Here is a 24,468-nt window from a genome sequence, read left to right as displayed (position 1 = left end):
GCAAAACTGTGTCTGTTTTGTGCTGTTAAATCATTGCAAAGCAGACTAAACGTTTCCCTAAAGGGATAGCCAAAGGGAACTCCTTGGATAATGCAAAGCCTGTGCTAGCCAGCTCACTGCTACCTAGCCTGCCTTTTTTGGCATTGGGCAGATACAGGGGATATGCCAAGAGTTTGAGTGGAGCAGAGCAGAGCATATGGCCAGATTCTTGGCTGGCCCATCAGCCGCCTGTACCCTGGGTAACTCTTAGAAGCCTTGAGCATCTAAATTTGACAAGCCATCTTCATATCCTCATGTAAGCATCTCCTAAAAACTCATATCTTTCATGAGAGCTACCAAGTGATCTAATATGATTTAAAAAATCCCAAACTCTGCGTCCACATCAGGTTCCTTCTGCCTCTACTTTTCCCAATGGGATCTGCCTTCCATTAGTGTGGCTTTTTTAGATTATAGATTCTTGGGGCAGGACGTGTCACATTTTGTGTCCTGCAGCAGCACCAGGCACACTGATGAGAATTAATATATACATAATCATAATAACCTGCTCTTTACATAACTTAATACGTTAATATAATATAGTTTATACAATGAGCCTAGATTGTTGCTCCTAACCACTTGTCACTCATACTTCTGTCACAATACTCACACAATATGTGCCCTTATCGGTTCTCTACAAATCTTATATACCAGCTGGGCTGTGTAAAGGTCACAGAGATAAATAGCATCCCTTTCTGAAGAGAAACTCACACAGACTGAAGTTTTGTAAATCGAAACGGGAAAGTATCTGTAGGATCCGCCATTAGGGGAAGGGCTCTTCGTCCTCCGGGCGGCTGGGTACCAGGACGCCTCACCACACGGGGGTGACACCACCGGCTCAGGACTCAGGCCCTCCAGCAAGGGCCGAGCAAGCAGTTCAGTCTATAAAGCCCAAGCCCTGGATCAGGGCGGGGCAACAAACACTGGTGCAGGGCTCAGGCCCTCAGGTAGGGGCTGAGCAAGCAGTTCAGTCTATAAAGCCCTGGGTCAGGGCGTTGGGGCGAGGAGGAGACTGCCACCCGCGAGTGGGGTGGCAGGGGGGACGCAGGCCGTCCCACTCCACTGCATCCCAGCAGACATAACAGCGGCAGGCAGGCTGCTGCTGTGTCAGTGGGGATCCTGGCCGCAACACACTGACATTGGCTCTGGGTCTGCTGTCCCCGTGCCACTTCCAAACTCCCCCTTGGGGCGTACCTGGATTCTGGGGTCGTCCTCCACCGGGTCCAGGTGCATGGGTTCGTCACGGCCAGGGCTGGATGGCAGGTCCAGCAACTCCTCCGGAACAGCGATCCAGGGTGGCTCCAGCGACTCTTCTGGGTAGTAGGTGCGGGGGAGCTCCAGCAGCTCCTCTGGGTAGCGAGCTCAGGGGAGCGCTGGTAGCTCCTCTAGGTAGCGAGCATGGGGAAGGGTAGGAGCCTCGCGGCGCCGAGCTCCCGGAGGGACATCCGCTCGCTCCGGTCGCTGACTTCTCACTGAGCTCAGAAGGCTTGCCTTTATACTTCCAGGTCGGCGCTTCACCCTTTGCGGGGCGGGCTCAGAGCTCTTTAGCTCTGCCCAGTCCGGCCTCCGGCTGGGCCCTTCTTCCTCCAGGGCGGCTGGGTACCAGGCCGCCTCACTACAGTACCTGATAAAAATGTTGTTCAAGGTATGTTGTTTTGTGTTGTACAATCATTATCTTTGGTTCAGTCACTTATATTAACTCCAAACCAAAACTCAGGATTCAGTTACCCCCAGAACCAGTGACATTCAGATCTGTCAATCCCTCTGATGTTTTGACACATCTCATAGTAAAGGACCACATATTAGTTCCTTATTTTCATGCTCCACATTTATGTTTGATGCTGAGTCCAATGCTTGCTGACAAATGTTGATGAAGATTAAAATTACTATATCATATAATGAGAGTTATTAGAGAAAGAAACAGAAGAGAAAGGACTATGAAAAAAATCCTAAACTATTAATCATTCTTTTTCCTGAAGTATAACTGAAGCACTTATATCTCATAACAGATTGTGATAAACTCAGGACAGACAGTTGCCAGAGGGGGGGGAGGAGTCAGTCCCAGAGGTTAAAAAAGGCTCCTCCTCTCCATCAAGCAAAGCAACCACAGGTCAAGCAGGTTCAGCTGAAGTTACCCCCACTAGGTAAAAAATTAATCTGGAGGAGGAGGAGCTAGGTAATGGCAATTAGGATCTGCTGGTTTTGGACTTGCCTGAGACCTTACCCCTCTAAACCTGGGAGGAAGGAGGGGGGGGGAAAGCAGAGAGAGAGAGAGCCTGGCTACCAGGACCAGGCAAGCAGCAAGCCTTCCCAGGCAGAGCGGCAGGACACTCTCAGACAGGGTAAAAATACTTAAGACTGGTGAGAAGACAGGGGGAGGGACTTCCTGAGTCCTAAGGCCTGGATAGACTATTACTAGCCAGTCTCACCAGCCAAAAAAGCAGAGGCTGGGGGAGGAGAGGGGAGACGGACTGAGTGTCAGGAGGTGGTGTCAGGAGAGGGAGACTTTGAGCAGCAAACCGGCAAACAAAAACCAAACCCCCCCAAAAAAAAAAAAAAAAAAAAAAAAAAAAAGGCACTGGTAAGGATGCACTGCAGGCAGGCAGGCTCAGGCAGAGCCACCACCAGGCAGCAGATGGCCCAGCAGCAGGCAGTCAGCAGCATGAGACATGAAGACCTGATGAGCCAAGATGCCGCAGCACGAGGAGGAAGGAACCAGCCAGGGGCTGTGAAACCCCTAACGCACGGCCCCCCCCTGGGCCCCCCCCCCCACGCCCCTACCCCCTGCATGAAGATGGAAGATGGATGACAGTGAGAGATGGGCCTGAGGCGAGGAGTGCTTTGGAGGCGCCCCGGCGGGCGCCTGGCCTGCGCCTGGCGGAGGCCTGGCCTGAGGGCACTTGCTTTTCTGTGTGGGCAAGAGAAGCAGCGTGTTTGGCAACAGAATAGCAGCAAGCGGATTACTCCCAGCGCTCGGGAGAGATCCTGCCTGTCTGGGCGTGGCGACAGCTATAAGAGGCGAGAGGTTCCCATGGTGGTGGATACAGAGCCAAAAAAGCCGAGAGCCCAGCTGTTTGACCCATCCCATCCACGAGCGGCTGTGCGAGACCCGCCGGCCGGAGGGCCCGAGGTGAGGACCGCCCGGACACAGGAGGAGAGGTACAGCCGGACACCGCGGTGAAGGACATGGGGGAGTGCAAAAATTCCCCCTCCTCTATGATGGAGCTTGTTGCCCTTCTCCTAGCAGACCACAGGGGAGGGGGAGACCACTGGACCACTGGGGGGGGGGGAGGAGGAGCGGAGGCATGGGGGGGCGGGGGCAGGGCCAGCAGAGGCAAGGCGAATGGCAGGGAGGAGGGGAGAAGAGAGGAGCTCAGAGGGGGGAAAAAGAGCTGGAGGGACCTGCTGAGAGGGAGAGAGAGAGGAGGGGCAGCCCAAAAGAGGGGGGAGAGAGGGAGGGGCACCCAAATGCCATGAGGAGAGAGAGATAGGCTAGGAAATGCAGCCCCAAACATGAAGAGCCCATATGCTGCCCTGGAAAATCTAGTCAGTCATGGAGTCCTGTAAGAGTATAGTAGTAGTAAAATCTAGAAGAGTCATAGATATAGATCAAGTTAAAATGAATGAAGGAAAAGGAAGTTGCTAGATATAGGAAGTGCAGTCACGCTGGTCAGCTGAAAGCTGGTCTGGTCGGGTAGTATCATGGGATATCGGGGCCAAGCGGTCAGGGATATCCTGGTCCATGGGGATGTAAATTCTAATCCGACCATCAGTGAAAATAGAAACCCAGAGGGTGAAAAGTGATGGTGGGTGGAAGGGAAAAATAGAAATCCAGTCCCCAGTCCTCAACTCCAGAGACTTTGGGGTGGTCCCGAAAGTCCCCCAGAGTCCTCCAGAGAGAGATAACACAGGGACTCAGGAGAGCAATGGGATGGCCTCAAGCCTTAGCAAACACCCCAGGAATTTGAGGAAGACAGGAAGAGGAGGAAAGCAAGACCAGCCTTCAAGAAGAGCGAGGGAGGAGGGGGCATCAGAAGAAGGAGGAGCTTGAGAACTCAGGAGAGAGAGCCCCCAACAGGGAGGGGAGGGCAGCAGTTGGGGCAGGGGGAAAGCAGGCCAGTTCCAGGGGAGAGTTGGCCCAGAGGGGGGGGGGGACAGGAGGAGAGTGGGAGGATCAGAACTGGGCTGAGCAATTTTGGACTTCACTCAGGAAGAATGACAGAGATGATCAGACAGATCAGAATGAGTCAAAGTGAACAAGGGAGAGGTGGAGGATCCCAGGAAGAGCGTTGGGAGAGCCAGAGTATGTATGAATCAAATGTGTCCGAGTATCCGTGTCCCTGTGGTGTCACAGAAGAAGTCCGATATCGTGGACATACATATCGGACTGGGGAGGATCAGAGGCGTGCCAAGCCAGGCTCACAGCAGCGGAGTGTTTCTAAAACCCTGGTATGCAGATAACAGAGGTAGCCTGCCTGTCCAGAATGCGAAGCACACAGTCCGACCCGCTCCTAGGTATTGAACCAGAATGCCAGTTACACCGGTTTTGAGGGAGGCAATATTAGTAGCTCGCTGAAAGTTGTGGCTCCCGGCAGAGCATACATTATTAGCGGCCCCCACCGGACCCCAGCTGGGGCCCTCACTGGGCCTCCCAGACTGAAGTCAGCGCCAGCGCCATGCTTCCATCGCGAGCCATTACCCCGAAAAGCAGAGCAAGACCATAGCTAAACACTTTAGCAAAAAATTAGCTATACTAAATAGATAAATGCTGACAGATCATGCACCACATAACACTACGCCCAAGAAATCAATATCATCCACTGAATGATATGCTCCACAGGATCATACATGATCATACTATCCGCTATGATGAAAGGGGGTCGGCACTGCTACGCATAATTGCATGTTGAATACCCATGACGCCAGGAGGTGGACATCAGGAACTGGAGGCGATGTGCCACCTCCGTTCGCTAACGTTAGCATGAACTGCCGGCAAACGCGACTTTGGAGAAGGTTTCTGGTGTATCAAGGAGGATACCAGACCACCGAATCATCATATATTGCCAAGGAACAGCGAAGGAGGGAACAAGTGCTGAGAAGAAATCGGAGAACACACATGTGTTGCTGAAAAGATGCAAAAATAAAAGTCAGGGCCAGACAGCAGAACAAAGAGAGAAACATCCAGAGGGGGGAACAAACCATATTACAATCAGAGAGCCCAAGGAAGGCCAGTACGAGAGAGCCACAGCAGGTAATAGAAGCCGTTGGCAGAGGCGAGCAAAAGCCCAGATGGCAGGGGCCAAAAGCCCAGGGGAGAGATCATGTGAACCTGTTGAAACCAGAGCGAGGCCAAAGAGCAATGACAGGTCTGTTGAAACACCAGCCACAAGAGAGAGAAAAGACAGATTGTCCCAAGCAGAACCCCCTCCCGCATGAACCTGACCTGCCTGTCACCGGAGCTGGTTCAACCTGCCTCCTGGCAATGGGCAAACTCCCAGCTGACCAGAGGCAGCAGGTGTTGGAGAAATGCCACAAGGTGCGGACAGGCTCCCTGGGCGATCCCTGGCCAGAGGAAGTGTGGCCAGAAAAAGAGCAGAGGACATCCATGAGCAAAAGAAAGAGGACAAGGTTCTCAAAAAGCCATAAGAGATCAAGGGGTAAGGCAGAGAAGAGCGAAAGTCAGAGCTGGAGAAGTGAATGAGTCAAGAAAATGAATCGGGTGTGAAGAGTTCCTGTCAAACCAGCCTGCTGTGAGAGGAGGAAATGGAATGATGAGGGATTTTGAATGGCCCAGTGAAAATGTTGATGTCAACTTATTGTGGTCACGTATGACACGGATGCACAAATGCGGCCTCCATTGAGATGTGATCACGACATAAACCTCAGACAGACCCGCAAACTCCACTGGACTGTATCAATACACTGGAGCACCGTTTGTCTAACATGGCCCCTTTTTTGTCCAGACTTGACTCTCACTACTAAGCACTCAGGGCAGACAGCCTTTTCAACTCCAGAGGGACTGTATCTCATCATCATTAACACGTTATACCCTGCCTTGCAGGATCTGGTGGAAGCAGTCCTGGACACAGCTATGGCAAGAGGGGGCAAGGGGCAGGGAGGCAATCTTGGAAATACCAGCCCATAGTCCAAGACTGGGGGATATAACTGCAAAAGATTTGAAAAAGCATACACTCAGGTGGGGCAGGGCTGACTGCAAATCCTCTGACCATGCGCAATTGGGCTGCAGTAGAGCAAAATACCTGGGCCATATAGGGTGGGGTAGCAGGTCCCCCCAACTAGTTCAAGGGAGCCCAGCGGCCTGACCTGGCTGTTTACTACAGGCGGTTCCGCTCTCTGACCTGGAAGGGCTGGCTGGCCCAGATGGGAGACAGGTTTTCTGCACCAGAGCGATGGAAATGGTCTTGCGGGGCCGCGCTGCGGGCAGAGTGGCCCAGATATAGGTAAATGGTCACCAGTGCTGAGTGAAAGGAAGCAACTGGAGGGGAGAGGCGTTGCAGCCGGTAGCCTCAGAAAGTGGAAGTGGGACCGGAAGGACACAGAATGCCGAAAGGAAGAACAGGAAGTCCTGTTCCTCAGCAACAAAACTGTGAACGGAGGTGGAAACGAAGAACAAGAAGCCCTCCTGAAAGCTACTAAATAGCCCAGGAAATCACATGCGTTCTTCAAAGGAAAAAATGCCAACTCACGGACCATGCTCCCAAAGAGAAATCCACCAAAACAAAGAAAGGTTCCTGTCACCCCAACAGACATGCCTCCAAAGTAGAACAAATGACTCAGAACAGAACAAGGACCAAGTTGCCAACCCAGGAGTTTTGTTCAACAGGTCTTTTCAACCAGCTACGAAAGTCAAGGGAGGCAACGGGGCATGGAAGCAGGTGGGTTAAGGGTTCCTCTCAGAGCGGACAGCCAAACCACAGTGTAGGAAGCAGGTGTAGGAGAGCATAAAACCCTGTACAGGTCAAACAGAGGGGGAGAGGAGGCTGCTGAGGGTAGAGGGGAGGCGTTACCCAGGTCAGCTGAGGGAATGAGCTGAGAAGCCTTCCAGGGGCTGCTGGGAGAGGCTGCAGACACCTTTAAGACTGAGGGAGAGGGAGGAGGGAGCAACCTGCAAGGAGGGGAGGGGGGAGGCAGCCTGAGACTCAGCCTGGACACCAGGAAAATGCTAGCAGGAAGTGAGGAGAAGAGAGAAAGTCAGGACACCCTAAGAGAGAGGAGGGCAGAACCCCAAGATATAATTAAAGTCTGCAAACCACAATAGTCTGGGTTGGTAGGTGTCTACAATTGCTAAGAACCAAATTCAAAAATAGTTTAATTTCTCCTATATATTCAGCTTTCACTAAGTAAAGAGAACATGGGTGAAAAAGGGTATTGGTGAAAAGAAATATACAGGAGTTGAAACACCCATTATTTGCTTCTACTGATTGGTTGTTTGACCTTCAAATTACGTAGATAGTTTGATAGGTGTTTGATATCCAGATCTATTACCAGGTAAAGGTTGTGTGTGTTGTGGAAAAAGGCACTGGGAAAACATTTTGTAAAAATACAGTTTTTAGATATTTGATCAAATGTTGACAGTTAAAAATAGGAAGAAACAAATGAGAAAAGAACAACAGACAAAAAAACAAATATTTGAATATACAATATGGGCTTGATTTTACAGCTTAGCCTTATTTGGACCTCTTTTTTCCTTCACCAATTTTGTAAGCACAAATAATTGTGCAGACAATTTGTCATTTAGAGTTATAGGGATGGATTCACCACTGCATTACTCCAGTTGTGTGGCATTACACCAGCATAAGACAGCAATGCAGTGAGGATGCTGGGTATAATCACGTACTTTAAATATAAATGGCATAAGTTGCATCAGCTATAATTATGGGTGTGCAACTGTGTCCTCAATCTGTGCTTGTAAATTGCGTGGACAGGAAGGCCAGTGTTTAAATATCTGGCCATATATTGCATATCCACATTATACACATCCACATAGCTGTGCGATCATCTGAATGTTCAAATGCAAGAAGTAAAATGACAGGCATTGGAATTTTGGTCAAGTGGCTGCAACTTTAATATAACCTTTAATCAAACAAGATAACTCCTAAAGGCAACGTTTCCCAGTCCCATTATCAGACTGGAAGACAACCACCACCCCATCTTATCACTGGTCTTTTCCCCAATTCAGTGCTATAATCCCAATCATCCTGACATAGCCAGCCCACTTAAACCCACAGCTGTAACTGGGGCACAATATTTCAAGGGCTGTAGTAGCATGAAGAATATTGTATGACTCAATCCAATTCCAGTGGGGTCATGAGACCTAACTTCCATCTCTAATAATTCTAGCCCTGCCAAGTGGAATCTATGTGCTGCTGCCAGGATTAGCTATCCAAAGGTGTGATCCTGTAAAATAAATTCGTAAATTATACGAACTTGTGCTGATTCAGCAACTAAATTGTATATTAACAATGTGAGCTTCTAAATTCATTTTTACCCATATAAACCAATGACTACAAAACACCTCATGATGCATAACCCCACACCAAGGTTATTAACAAACCCATGCAACCAATCAACAGAGGGGAAAGGGACTGTGTCAGGCTGTGCCTGTGCTATAGCACCCCCTGCTGACCTAGTGTGGCATTCACTGCCTCAACTTCTCTTTTCTCAAAGCAGAACTCTGCACAGTACAAAAGGATATCAGATAAAATTCCTCTGCTGGGGTGGGGTCTACTTTATTAAATCAAAATAACCTTGAAATAAAGTCTTTCTCCCATTGGGCTTGGGGTTATACAGTCCTCTTCCTTGGGGCCTGTAGTCTCCAGGAGCCCCCATCCCTTAGGAGAGCTTTTCTCTGTGACCATCTTCCTGCAAGAGATCCCTGATGGCCTTTTATCAGTATCAGGTGATCATCATTCAATTAACTGAATACGTGGGTTTATTCCCCTTAAATTAGCTCCTCATGGGCCTGGACTCCCCTTATAGGGACAGCAATGCCATGACAGGGGGGATAAGATGTTTGCAATGACAAGGGTGCAGCAGGAAGAAGCCTGCTTCTCCTTTGTACTGCGCACTTGCCAATGAGGACATTCTTAGAATTCTTGGGATTGACCACTAGCAACGCCCCCGCCCCGCAAAGGAGGTCTATCACTGGCTAGAACCATGATGCCACCCCTGGTATGTCGTCCGCCCTTCTAGTTTCTACCCCGTAATCAGACACCAGCTCAAATGGTCAGGTCAGTGGCCCCTTATGCGTCTCTGTCCACTTCAGCTGCTTCCTATTCACCATCTTCAGTGGGGCCATTTCTAATATTTCAAATCTCGGAGCAACTTCAAACAGTGACCACTTGAGGACATAGGTGTCCAGAAACTGTGCTGTCCGGTAGCAATAACACAACATATTGGGGACATAGACCACAGTTACTGCATAAACAAGACTGTACTGACAGCTTAATTCTAAATACATTTCTCCATAATAGTTCACTAAATACTGGATTCAGCTACCTAAAGAATCCATGTGGCAGAAATATTGGTATATTTGAATGAGGTAAAATAGTTTAATTGAAATGGTTACTTTTACACATTACAGTTTCCTCAGTACTGTTGTTAGAAAGGAAGCCAAGTGTTTTATAGTTCTTTCCATTGTTTTTGAGGCCATTTTAGGAACCTATATTTGGATGGTTATTTCTGTCTGATACATACCTAGGCTACACATAAAATGAGAAAAGGAGGAAGATGAATGCTTGTCTCTTGCATTGTGTTTACAAGAAAATCCTTCCATTGATTTATATCTGCACCTGGCAAAAGTATAGTTTTAAATCTGTCTTTGAAAACACAGATCAACCATGTTGCCAATGCATTTTCTGGAGAGCTTAAGAGTTATGCCTTCTGCCAATGTTACCAAATCAAATCAATGTATCCTTTGCTGTCAACAATCAGTTTGCATTTGTTCAATCAAGAAGCACAGATGTTCAATATTAGGGCAGCACCTGGCTTAAAAGATACAGAATCAGACCTGATTTCTTATGTAATCATTTCAAATGGGGAGAGGATGGTAACCAAATAAGCTACCAAATTCCAATAAAAGAACATCTGCTTTGTCTGTATTGTGTTAATATCATAATAGCCTTTGGGCCAGATAATTAGGATCATGTGACATTACCTAATTGAAGGTACAAATAGGGCAGTTAGAGGTATGATGGATCCACTCATGAAGTAAGATACAATTCAGTACATGTAAGATTGGTAGAATCAGGTCCAAAGTGAATGGCAGCAGGTTCAGATGAGAGTAATTGCATCTCCAACTAACTACCTGGTCTGTACCTGCAATCAAGTAAAGAAAGGTGCAACTACACAATTACAGGTGATACCTGCATTCGCCAAAGGGTGCCCACCATTGTGAACATTTGCAGTTGCATTGGATAGTCGCATGCAGTGATGTCTCCTAAGATAGTCTACGCTGCACATTCTTTTTGGAGGCATGTAGAGTACCTATGCTACATGCTGCCCCAGCACAGGTATAAATACCATTGTAGAGGGTGAGGCACTGCTTAGTAGAGTAGAGAAGAGACATGCCCACTCTCCCAAGCAATGCCTCCCTCACCTACATCGCTCTTTTTACCAGTGTAGTGTCCTGTGCCTCCCTGGTGCCGGAATCTTTCCCCACCACAGGGAGCTTTTACCCCACACCAGAGTCTTTCGCTGACATGTGCAGCTCTATGCCGCAGCGTGGATGCAGCCTGCTTGTACTGTGGCACATAGCTACATGCCCTACATGCCACCACAAGTGGTTTGCAGTGTAGACAAACCTTTAGTTGAGTTACATATTTTGAATTTCATAATTTTAATTGCCAAGGGCTAGACTGTGACTCTTCAGCTCCGTCCCGGGACAGATTGTATAACTGCACTGCCCCAGGAAGCATTTTGAGTCAGAGATACTCCTCATAGGTAGAGTTTGTCACCTACTCCTTGGTTGTGCTGTGGGGAAGTAATTTATAATAGCCATTTTCAAATGACAGCTCATTTCCCCCCATATGGTCAGCTAGCTTTTTGTGCAGCAAGTAGAAGGGGAGGAGCCATAGCTCTGTGTTCTCCCCTCTCCACTCAGTAGCTCCCACCAACACTTGGAGTGAAAAAACAGGTAGCCCTAATGCAGCAAAACCTCTAGTCTCCTACTATGGCCTTGTAGAGTCATGTCAATCACAATCTAACCCTTAGGCAGGCAACGGTTACTTTGTTGTTGCATTGCATTCCGCAGTTCAAGTTGCATTAAAAATTAATCCACAAAATTAATCACCAAACTCCATATTTTTTCATATTTTCACGTGTTACTGACTTAAACAGAGTTTGAGAATACAGAGTTAATCACTAAGCACACAAATCAGTAGTGAACGGTTTGCCTTCACTGTAAATCCCATGGCTAGTATTTGCTTTTGAAAATATGTTTTATATAACCTGTCAATTCACCACTGGTGCTGTAAGTCCCTTTGAAACGAATCTTTTACAAATAGCATGCACTTGCTTGTTGAATAGTTTACACAAAGTGTTATGCCATTTTAAAGTCAGTGTACACATTTAAGATATGAGGCAACCTATTGCTTCATATATGAATGCTATAAAAAAATCAATGTGAGTAACTACAGTAAATGATTTAGACTAGGACCGTCAAGCGATTAAAAAAGTTAATCATGACTAATCGCACGATTAAAAAAATAATCATGATTAATTGTGCGATTACTTGCACTGTTAAACATAATGGAATACCATTTATTTAAATATTTTTGGATGTTTCCCACATTTTCAAATATATTGTTTTCAATTTTAACACAAAATACTAAGCGTACAGTGCTCACCTTATATTTATTTTTTATTATAAATATTTGCACTGTAAAAATAAAATAGTATTTTTCAATTCACTTAATACAAGTACTGTAGTGCAATCTCTTTATCATGAAAGTTGAACGTAGAAATGTAGAATTATGTACAAAAAATAACTGCATTCAAAAATAAAACAACAAAACAATATTTTGCAATGCCAGCTACAAAAGTGCCATGCAAATGCCTGTTCTCACTTTTAGGTGACATTGTAAATAAGAAGTGGGCAGCATTATCTCCTGTAAATATAAACAAACTTGTTTGTCTTAGCGATTGGCTGAACAAGAAGTAGGACTGAGTGGACTTGAAGACACTAAAGTTTTACATTGTTTTGTTTTTGAGTGCAGTTATGCAACAAAAAAAAATCTACATTTGTATGTTGCACTTTCATAATAAAGAGATTGCACTACAGTACTTGTATGAGGTGAATTGAAAAATACTATTTCTTTTGTTTATCATTTTTACAGTGCAAATATTTGTAATAAAAATAATATAAGATGAGCACTGTACACTTTGTATTCTGTGTTGTAATAGAAATAAATATATTTGAAAATGTAGAAAAACATCCAAAATATTTAATAAATTTCAATTGGTATTTTACTGTTTAACAGTGTGATTAATACTGCAAATAATTGTGATTACTTTTTTGGGTTAATTGCTTGAGTTAACTGCGATTAATCGACAGCCCTAATTTAGACCCATTAAGAAAGGAAACTAGTAAAAAAAATCCAGACACTGAAAACTGCAAAAGCTACCTTGCTAAATGCAACAAAATGTATTTGAACATAATTTGCTATCAAATGTTTATAAAACACTTTTTAATGGCTAATATTCCTTTTCATAAACCGGAAGGTTGAAAACCACTATGGATTTCTCAAAATAGATTTTTTTGTGAGTTATGATCAGACAGGGAAATATTGCTGTTGCATTACTGGAAGAATCCAAGACAGAGTTTTGTATGATAAAAAACCTGATCATATACTCAGTCTCTAAAGTATTAGATCTGTAGTTATAAGACTTATTTTCCCATAAATCTTCTACATTTTTAGTTGCCTCCTGACAGTCTAAACCTCCTGGCTTTAGTCTCAGTAACAGCTTAATTTATCTCATTTCAGCTTGTGTGATGAAAAAGTATCAAGGAACTCTGCAATCCCCCCAAAACATTTGTCTTCTCCCTATACATTTCAGAGTGGTAGCCATGTCATTGTTTTCCCTGTACGTTGTATCTATACTTGACATTTGTGTTTTTAAAGTTTTTTAGTTTGTTGATTGCATTTAACTAACAGAAATTAACCACAATCTGGAGGGCGGCAAAGATTACACAACAGTGTTAGAATCCAAATCTACTCACAAGGAGGACAATGACAAAATTCCCATTGACTTCACTGAAGCTGGATTTGGCTCTATCCTACCAATCCTGTGTGATAGGTGTTGCCATGAATAGCTCCACTGAGTTCAGAAGGCCTATTTATAATAGCACTGTGCTCTGAAGTAACAGTTTGAAGGTTCAGGCTTTTCAGCCCCAGTCCCACATATGGGTCTGGGCAGATGGACCTCACCAAAGCCCCTTTGAAGTCACTGGCACTCCTGACAGGTACAAAGGTCTGTCAGCCCATCTAATGCCAATTTTTTTTAAAGGCTCCAAAGGCGATCCTGGCAATTACAAGTCTAACTTCAGTACCAGAAAAAGTGGTTGAAACTATAGTAAATAACAGAATTATCAGACACATATGAATAAGATTTGTTAGGAAAGAGTCAACACGACTTTTGAAAAGTGAAATCATGCCTCACCAATCTATTAGAATTCTTTTTTGGGAGGAAGGGGGGGGTCAACAAACATGTAGGCAAGGGTAATCCAGTCGATATGATGTACTTGGACTTTCAGTAAACCTTTGACATGGTCCCTCACCAAAGATTCTTAAGCAAAGTAAGCAGTCATGGATAAGAGAGAAGGTCCTCTCATGGATCAGTATCTTGTTAAAAGACAGGAAACAGAGAGTAAGAATAATTTGTCAGTTTTCACAGTGGAGAGAGGAAAATAGCAGGATTTCCCAGGAGCTGTTCAACATATTGATAAATGATTGGGGAAAATGAGTAAACAATGAAGTAGCAAAGTTTGCAGATGATATAAAATTACTCAGAATAGTGAATACCAAAGGAGACTATTATAAGTAATAAAGGGATCTCACAAAACCAGGTGATCATGCAAGAAAATGGCAGATGAAATTCAATTTATTTCAATACAATGTTGATAACGTAAAGTAATGCACATTGAAAAATGCAAGCCCAATTATACAATCAAAATGATGGCGTCTGTGATAGTCATCACACTGGGGTTGGTTGGTAGGGTAGCATTCCTTAGTAGTCAGGGCTTAAGCCCATGACTTGCCCGGCATTGTTGGTAGAGAAGCCTGGGCCCTCCCACTCCATCAGGCTCTGACCCAGGGCCCTTTGAGTGCTATCAGTGATCTGACTGCCAGGAGATGCTTAAGGCTGCTCTCCCTGGGCCACTTCCTATCACCCTCCCCCACACTGCAATTGTCCCAAGGTCACCATCTGGCTTAAGGCGGAATGAAGGGTGTCTGCTCACAACAAGACACCATCTGGCAGCTCTTTTCCTCTTTTGGAAGGCAGGGTACAGGGCTAGAAGAACCATTGGTCAGACCCAGCATGGCCATTCTTGTGTTCTTATCTGACTGCAGGTTTAGGGCCTAAGACCCTGATTCAATAAAAGAATCAAAGATGTGTTTAACTTTCAGCTTCTGCTCTAAGCCCTGGTGAAGACATTTTTGTTCTGAAACATAAAAATTGAAAAATACCTGTAAATTTGACATTTTCCCATGGAGAAAAAAAATCTCATTTTTCACAAAGACATTTTCCAAGGTGAAAAATTTTGATCAACCCTACCAGTATTATTCTTTAATATTTGTATTACTACAACACCTAATATTGTTTCCACAACATAAGCCATGTAATTTTAAGCATGAAATGGTGCCTACTTACTTTTTTGTCTCTAGTAGATCTGGAAGAGTTTCCACAAGTACTCAGACATTTTTAAACCAAAACACTTTGACCACTATTTGCACCCCTTTGGCTTTCCACAAATATTCCACTAAGCAAGTTTGGAAGGAATATTCACTGAAACAATTAAACATGGTGGCTATTGCAGAATATTTGTGGAAATCAAATTTCCAATTCATAATGGTGTATATTCTCACTAGAAACCCTTAGTATAAGTATCAGAGGGGTAGCCGTGTTAGTCTGGATCTGTAAAAGCAGCAAAGAATCCTGTGGCACCTTATAGACTAACAGACGTTTTGCAGCATGAGCTTTCGTGGGTGAATACCCACTTCGTCGGATGCAAGTAGTGGAAATTTCCAGGTGCAGGTATATATATGCAAGCAAGAAGCAAGCTAGAGATAACGAGGTTAGTTCAATCAGGGAGGATGAGGCCCTGTTCTAGCAGTTGAGGTGTGAAAACCAAGGGAGAAGAAACTGGTTCTGTAGTTGGCAAGCCATTCACAGTCTTTGTTTAATCCTGAGCTGATGGTGTCAAATTTGCAGATGAACTGAAGCTCAGCAGTTTCTCTTAGAAGTCTGGTCCTGAAGTTTTTTTGCTGCAGGATGGCCACCTTAAGATCTGCTATTGTGTGGCTAGGGAGGTTGAAGTGTTCTTCTACAGGTTTTTGTATATTGCCATTCCTAACATCTGATTTGTGTCCATTTATCCTTTTCCGTAGAGACTGTCCAGTTTGACCGATGTACATAGCAGAGGGGCATTGCTGGCATATGATGGCGCATATTACATTGGTGGACGTGCAGGTGAATGAACCAATGATGGTGTGGCTGATCTGGTTAGGTCCTGTGATGGTGTCGCTGGTGTAGATATGTGGGCAGAGTTGGCATCGAGGTTTGTTGCATGGATTGGTTCCTGAGCTACAGTTACTATGGTGCAGTGTGCAGTTACTGGTGAGAATATGCTTCAGGTTGGCAGGTTGTCTGTGGGCGAGGACTGGCCTGCCACCCAAGGCCTGTGAAAGTGTGGGATCATTGTCCAGGATGGGTTGTAGAGCCCTGATGATGCGTTGGAGGGGTTTTAGGTGGGGATGTATGTGATGGTCAGTGGAGTCCTGTTGGTTTCTTTCTTGGGTTTGTCTTGCAGTAGGAGGCTTCTGGGTACACGTCTGGCTCTGTTGATCTGTTTCCTTATTTCCTCGTGCGGGTACTGTAGTTTTGAGAATGCTTGGTGGAGATTTTGTAGGTGTTTAAGAACACCAGTCAACAAGTATAAGAACACCAGTCAACAAGTCAGGGAACAGATTACACAATATGATGTAAGTCCAATTTTACATCAGACGTTTGCAATAAACTTCTCATGGATGAGCTACAGAACAAGATTTATTTGAAAAATTATTCAGGGTCACCGTATTTCTTTTCAGGGGAGTAAGGCACCCACAGACTTCCCTGCAATCTCTAATTATGCTAGATTAGATTTTCAGTGGGACTCAGACTGCCTGGGTCCTGGCCACTGGTCCCGGGGGCTCTGCATTTTAATTTAATTTTAAATGAAGGTTCTTAAACATTTTAAAAGCCTTATTTACTTTACATACAACAATGTTATAGACTTATAGAAAGAGACCTTCTAAAAATGTTAAAATGTATTATTGGCATGTGAAACCTTAAATTAGAGTGAATAAATGAAGACTCGGCACACCACTTCTGAAAGGATGCCGACTCCTGTTCTAGACACAGGTCCAGCACTTAAGATACTCCATATAAATGTTGAAGGTTTGTCTTACTCCAAGAGGGAACTTATTGCTGTTCTTGTAAAGGAAGTTCAAACTGACATTATTTGTCTACAAGAAACTCACACCACACTGAATGAAGCACATTGGGTTAAGATAATTGGTTTTGATCTGTTAAGTCGCGATCTTCATGTGAAACATCGCTGAGCCACATGCATCTGTAGTGATATATTGGATGTTGTCCATATCGAATCTTCATCCTTTTGTGACACGATTGAAGTCGGTGGATTTCAAATTGCAAATATATATAAGCCACTGGGTGAAACATGGGGTTGACAAGTTCTCCCAAGGTTTAAGCATCTGGCAGTGTATACTGGCGACTTTGATAGTCATCATAGCCAGGGGGATATGTGACTGCAGACCCAAACAGTGAACAACTGTTGTAGTGGGCAAAAAAGAATGGTCTCACACTGGTCCATGACCCTACGCAGTGTGGTACCTTTCATTCAACATGTTGGAATAGGGACTATTGCCTTGATCTGCGCTGGTTCACATTGTTTGCCAATCATCCGCAGCCAGTCATGTGTATGGTACTTAATGATTTTCCACATAGCCAACATTGTCCATCGTTGATTCAGATGGGAATGAGTCTTCTGCGTATAAGTAGTGTACCAAAGTTTGGACGGAATTTCTGGAAGGCAGATTGGGGCTCCTTTACTGAATACTTAGAAGAGAGCATCATAAACATTCCATTAAATATCATCTCCGTGGAAGATACAAACTATCATTTCTATTGTGCCATTTTTAAAGCTGCAAGTGCAACAATTCCATGCAGCTTCCAACCCGTGTATATTCCTTGTTTGAATGAGGATTGTGCTGACTTGCTGTGGCAGTATGAGGAATAAGATAATCCGGAGATTGCAGACCATTTTATAGAATCACTGGAGGCAGCTTGCCAGGCTTGATGGAAAGAAGCAACAGTGGTGTTTGACGTTACACAGTCAAGGCAGAAGAGCTCGAGCTTAATTCATTGACTAGGTCCATCTCAACATCTATGTGCACAAAGCAGGCCAGCAGTTAGTCCAAATTAGATTGCCAGTTATCTGTTAAAGGTTGCCAAAGCTCCTGTTAACAGAGTTGTCAAATGATAGGTACATGATGAGTGGAGGTGTTTCCTAAGGAGTAATTCAGCCAATAGTAATATGAAGCTATTATCTAGTCTGGAACTGGATAATGTACTGAATGATTTAAAAATGGGTACAGCTCCCACATATGATAGAATTGCACCTGAATTCATGAAACATCTGGGGTCCTCACACTCAGGAATGGTTTTTTGGTTTTTCAACAGAATTCTGCGGGAATCCAGACTGCCTAGAATCTGGCACCAAGAGAATGTCATTGCCTTGCTGAAACCTGGGAAAGATCCACACTTGCCTTTGAGCTACAGACCAATTTCACTTCTAAGCATATATTCTAAGGTGCCTGAGCATCTGATTTTGCAAAGAATTTCACCATCTGTGGAAGGCATGCTGGCACCAGAAGAAGCTGTTTTTTGTCACCGTCACAGTGCATGTGATCAAGTGCCGGCACTTACAACTTTAATTAAAAATGGATTCCAACATTAGCTGAAGACTGGTTCAGTTTTTCTTGACTTGACCACAGCATATGATACAGTCTGGCACACAGGCCTTTTGGTGAAATTGTCTATAAATATGCCAAGTAAGTTTGTATGTGCAACAGCTCTGTTTTTGAGAAATCACCATTTTTGTGTGCATATTCGTGATAGAACAAGTGCTTGGAGGCACTAGAAGAATGGCCTCCCTTAAGGGATCAGTATTATCTCCAAAGTAATTCAACTTATATTAGAATGACCTACCATATACCAGGTTTTGCAAGTTTGTTTATGCCTATGACATATGCCTTGGCACTCAGCCACACTCCCTTGACATACTTGAGAACATTTTTTAATTCAGATATGGCGGTGATGGCCAATTATTGTTGTTGGCGGCACCTGATACCAACTGCGAGTAAGATTGTGTCAAGTGTCTTCCATTTACATCATGCACTAGTAGGCAAAGAGCTGAATATAGTTCTGTGGTCCATGAAAAAAGCATAATTCACACCCAGTCTATTTAGATGGCACATTGGATAAACTCTCACATATTGTGATCATCTTGCAAAGACAGTCACTAAGGTCAAAACATGCAACAACCTGCTTGGAAAACTGTCTGGAACGACATGCGACGCCAATGCCCAAATGTTATGCAGTTCAGTCTTGGCACTCTGTTATTCAGCAGCAGAGTACTACACTTCAGGATGGGCTCACTTGTCTCACACAAGGATGCTCAATGTACAACTTAATTCCACCATGTATATTATTTCAGGCACACTTAAATCTACTCCTCCTACCATGGTTACCAGTTCCCTGCAGTATTGTTCCACCCAGTGTTCACAGAGAGGAAAGTGTAGCAAAGCTTGTGACAAAATTGTGTGATATGCCACATCTACTGTTAATTAAAGACTTGCTTGATCCACCACATGCCATCTGCCCCCATGGCACCCATTGTGGATAAGTTTACCGGGATTTATGGTAGAGGATGCATGGTGAGCTTCATGGTCCACAGAGTAAGTGACAAATAATTATCTTGTCTCAGTCACCACTCAATGTCAATCCAAGTTTGATTTACCATGAAGGGAATGGAGCCTTCTCAACCGATTTCATACTGGACATGGAATTTGTGCCGAAACAGAATTTTGATGGTGTTATAGAGACAGTCCACTATGTCAATGTGGGCAGCCATAAACCATGACATACATTGTTGAAGGCTGCAAAATAACTCAACTTCCTGGAGGTCTTCGTGCCCTGGACATTGTTGATAAGAACGCCATGGCTTGACCAGATTGCATATGCCAAATAAATAGTTCTTAGCATGTATACTTACTAAACAAATCCTTTGTGCATTGAAATATGATATTAACTCAATTCAAATCCTTATTTGGAAGAAGAAAGGTTATCAGCTACATGAATAGCTCCACTGAGTTCAGAAGGCCTATTTATAATAGCACTGTGCTCTGAAGTAACAGTTTGACATGTTCAGGATTTTCAGCCCCAGTCCCACATATGGGTCTGAGAAGATGGACCTCACATCAGATTGGCAGAGACCCTGGGGGTGTTTGGCCTTCCTCTGCAGCATGGCATGCAGGTTAGAACTAGAGTAAATGGTTGATTCTGTGTAACTTGAAGTCTTTAAAACAATATTTGAGGACTTCAGAAATTCCACCAGAGGTTATGTCATCACAGAAGTGGAGGGAGGAGGGGTCTGTGCCTGTGATGGTGATGTGCAGCATGATTAGATAGATAAGGTGTCCCTTTTTTGATGTTAAATTTTGCATGTTTTATAGCCCCTTTGAAGTCACTGGCACTCCTGACAGGTACAAAGGTCTGTCAGCCCATCTAATGCCAATTTTTTTTAAAGGCTCCAAAGGCGATCCTGGCAATTACAAGTCTAACTTCAGTACCAGAAAAAGTGGTTGAAACTATAGTAAATAACAGAATTATCAGACACATATGAATAAGATTTGTTAGGAAAGAGTCAACACGACTTTTGAAAAGTGAAATCATGCCTCACCAATCTATTAGAATTCTTTTTGGGGGGGAAGGGGGGGTCAACAAACATGTAGGCAAGGGTAATCCAGTCGATATGATGTACTTGGACTTTCAGTAAACCTTTGACATGGTCCCTCACCAAAGATTCTACAAGATGCTCAGGTGAATTTTGCACATTTGGAAGAGTCAAGGATGGTAACTAAGGTTCAGATACCCACTCAGTCCCAGATATTTAAGTGCTCTGCATGCAGAATTTTCATTGACTTCAGTGGGGGAGAGAGTGTTTGCAGTATCTGGGACACTGAACATTTGGATCCTTATCTCAACTGTCCCCTAATGCCAAACTTTAGGAGCTCTGTCCTTCTCTGTTGGTGAGAACACATCATTTTTACTGTACGGTTCCACCTCAGTTGAGATCAGCTGAGGGGTCTGAGCTGAAACCAATATTTGTCTATATAAGAAAGAGCTCCTAGCTGAGTGTTCAATATGATGGGTCTCCCAGCTTTGGAATTTGCCTCCTTACCACTTGGTCCAGAATAACTAAAATCTGGGGACCATCAGGGCATATAGCAAAGCTTAATTTTTTTTCCAAGGCTTTTGAAAAATGGGAGATGGAATTGCTAGAGTGGAAAGAGATGGGGTAAATTTTTGAGTTTCTGGTTTGCTGGTGGTAGGTAATATTGTATAGTGCTGCTGTATTAGCTAGGTCTGTTTAAAAATACAACACAATAGATTCCCAATGTTAAGGGCATTGATGGCCTTTGGTGTTTTGTACAAATCCAAAGAAATAAAGCAAATGAAAAGCCCATTATTTTCCATTCACTATGTACTCTCATTACTACTCTATTCAAAGTCTATTGTCATCCCCTTCTTCAAAATTAATGTGCTAATATAACTCACAGAATTTGCATCTCAAAAATAACATTGCAAATAGAGGAAGCTATATGTACTAGAGCAGGGGTAGTCAACCTATGGCACGTGTGCCGAAGGCGGCACTCGAGCTGATTTTCAGTGGCACTCACAGTGCCCGGGTCCTGGCCACCAGTCCGGGGGGCTCTGCATTTTAATTTAATTTTAAATGAAGCATAAACATTTTAAAAACCTTATTTACTTTACATACAACAATAGTTTAGTTATATATTATAGACTTATAGAAAGAGACCTTCTAAAACATTAAAATGTATTTCTGGCACACAAAACCTTAAATTAGAGTGAATAAATGAAGACTTGGCACACCACTTCTGAAAGGTTGCCAGCCCCTGTACTAGAGGAACTACAAATGTAGAGATTCCAAATCCTTGAAAGGTTCAAATTATGTATTTTCTTTTTGCTAAGTAGAGATTCAGTAACCCATTTTCTAGCACACTATGAATGAGAAACACTCTTGAAAATATGGCTATTATTTTAGCCTTCATATCTCTGTAATAGATTGCTGCTAAAGGTAATAGAGGTCAGAACTGAAGTGAGGCTATTTTGTTTCATGTCTGATGATACTGAATCCCTAGAAATGTCACTTAATAGGCCATTTTTAAGATATCAATAACAAATCATCGGAACAGTCTTAATAGTGAGAATCAGCAGGCAGGAGAAGAGGGAGGTCTTGGAAATCTATACCATTTGTGGTTTCTGAAACCTTGGTTGCTAAGCACTAACTGGAAGCAAGAGAAAAATATCTTGTAATGTTCAGTACAGAAAAGAGAGGCATAAGAACCTGTATATTATGGAGGAGGCAGCCGTCCTTTACACAGCAGGAATTATTGGAGATGGTCTAAAGATATTAGATTGTTGGTTTATACGACCTACTCCTTTATGGGTGTATTTTAGCCCTAACAATTCTATGAATGTATGGATGGTAAAAGAATTGAAATTGTGTGTCTAGTGAATTTCTGGTTAAATAATTTCTACACTGAACATCTCAGCACTCATTTACTACCTGTGTAAGCTTCAATGTAAGCTAATGTACAATAGCACTTGTACTGTCCTGGGGACATCCCCACAACTTTTGAACAACCAAAGAAGAGATTGCCATCAAAGGTGTTAAATTAAACTCACTGCGTGATGGGACAGGACTTTGGGAGCTTAGTTAGTTCTGCATGGATATTGGTGTATTGCAGATGTGATCAATAAAGCCCATAATTAGAAACCTCACTCTCAAGCTCAGCGCTTTGATTTAAGGAGCTCTCAGTTACCTGAGTTACAGCACTCAAGAAATTAAATCTGTATTTCAGTGCTCAGGATGTTTGCATGGAGTACATAGTAAATGTTGCAGAAGTCCTATTTCACTAGGAGGGTGGTGAAGCACTGGGATGGGTTACCTAGGGAGGTGGTGGAATCTCCATCCTTAGAGGTTTTTAAGGCCCGGCTTGACAAAGCCCTGGCTGCGATGATTTAGTTGGTGTTGGTCCTGCTTTGAGCAGGGGTTTTAAAGAAAATATAGAAGGTGGGCTAGGAAAAAGCACTGCATACTACCTCTGCTCTCACACCATGTTAGTGTAACCCACACACCTTATGGGTATGGTGTTGTGTCCCATCTAGTGGCAGCGAAACCACTTAGAGAGAGAGAGAGAGTTACATGAGTTTGTTCTACAGCCTTAGCTGAGAACCAGGTAGCTTTTAGCTCATGCGATAGAGGCTCATGCACTAAGCTCCAAAGGCCCCAGGTTCGATCCCACTGATGACTGGGATCTGTCAGCATTACATTAGCACTCTCAAACAGGGTGAAATTTTTCAACACTCACATTGAGGATTACATTATTACTTGAACAGTCACTGGGAAACTACTAGAAACAGCAGGATTACACATCATGTGAGGTACCATTCGATGTGATAAAGCCTTCAGACTCTGACCCCAGTAAGCACGCAGGATCAGATCCTCTGGACCAACTGACCTATATCCGCAGAAGTGAAAGGGCGAACACCATCTTTATAGCTCCCCAGTCCTGCATTCAGTGGGTGCCAGCCCAGTCCCTGTTGCAGGGAAGGAACACAGGAACTGCCATACAATGTCAGACCATTGGTTCACCTAATCCATAGCCCGGCCCCAGTAGTGGCTAGTACCAGATGCTCTAGAAGAATTTGCAAGACACTCTGTCATAGGTAGCTGCAAGGAAACATGCCCCCAGGGAAAGCTTCCTCCTAATTTCCAATAATCAGAGGTTGGTTTATGCCCTGATGTCTGAGGATTTATAGCCTGGAGCAGGGTGAACCTCTGCTCCCGCCCTGCGGGGTTTAAAAAGTGGCCTGGCAGGGCTTGAGAGCTGTGGCTCTAAAAGCTGGGCTGATTGGGGAAGTGGTTGCAGCTGGGCCACACCCCAATCAGGCCACAGCTGGCCCTATAAAAGGCCAGGGAAGCCAGAAGCAAAACAGTCTTCCTCTGCCAGAAGAGGAAGAAGGGCCTGGCTGCAGGGGCTATAGGAAAGGTACCTAGGGTGAAGCAGGGCTGGGGAAAGGCTGAGGAGCTGGGGAGCTCCAGCCTGGAAAGCCCCAGGCTGAGGCCTAGCATTGGGCTAACAGGTACTGGGGGTTGCAGAGGGCAGCCCAGGGGTAGGCCAAAGCAGCAGGTCCAAACCCCTTTGCCTGTGATGAGTAGGCTGATACTGCAGTCTGCCCCAGAGTGTGGGGCTAGACAATGGCTGGCAGTAGCCAATACTAAGGCAAGGTGGGGATAGAGGGTGGGGGTTCCCTGAGAAGGGGAGACCCTAAGAGAAAGGGGTTACTGCCAGGGGCAGCACCCCATGTAAAAGGGCACCGGGTCCAGGGAGGGACACAGGGCCCAGAGGACAGGTGGATCACTGGCCTGCAGAGGGTGCTCCAGCACTGGAATAGAGCTAATTCCTGGAGTCACCAGCAGGAGGCGCCGTGGGGGTGAGTCCGACCCGTCTACATAGCCCTTCCTTGAATAGTGCATGCAGTTCTGGTCGTCCCATCTGAAAAAAGATATATTAGAGTTGGGAAAGGTACAGAGAAGGGCAACAAAAATGATTAAAGGTCTGGAACACCTTCCATATGAGGAGAGATTAAAATGACTGGGACTGGTCAGCTTGGAAAAGAGACAGCTGAGAGGAGACATAATAGAGGTCTATAAAATCATGAATGGTTTGGAGAAAGTGAATACAGAAGTGGTATTTACTCCTTCACATAACACAAGAACCCAGGGTCACCTAATGAAATTAATAAGCAAACAAAAGGAAG

The 24,468-nt window shown here is 44.4% G+C and overlaps 1 long non-coding RNA gene across 1 annotated transcript in view; it reads left to right on the top strand.

Moving 5' to 3' along the window:
- The window catches only part of LOC120388396, an 86,351-nt gene extending 68,099 nt beyond the window's left edge, over positions 1-18,252 (top strand). The window contains exon 3 of the long non-coding RNA XR_005590560.1: positions 18,019-18,252. This is a non-coding gene — a long non-coding RNA (uncharacterized LOC120388396). The remainder of the gene's footprint in view (positions 1-18,018) is intronic.
- The last annotated feature ends 6,216 nt before the right edge of the window (positions 18,253-24,468 follow it).

Source organism: Mauremys reevesii, linkage group 1 (genome assembly GCF_016161935.1).
Source record: "Mauremys reevesii isolate NIE-2019 linkage group 1, ASM1616193v1, whole genome shotgun sequence".
Taxonomy (NCBI): domain Eukaryota; kingdom Metazoa; phylum Chordata; order Testudines; family Geoemydidae; genus Mauremys; species Mauremys reevesii.
This window is presented reverse-complemented; position numbering and strand designations above follow the sequence as displayed.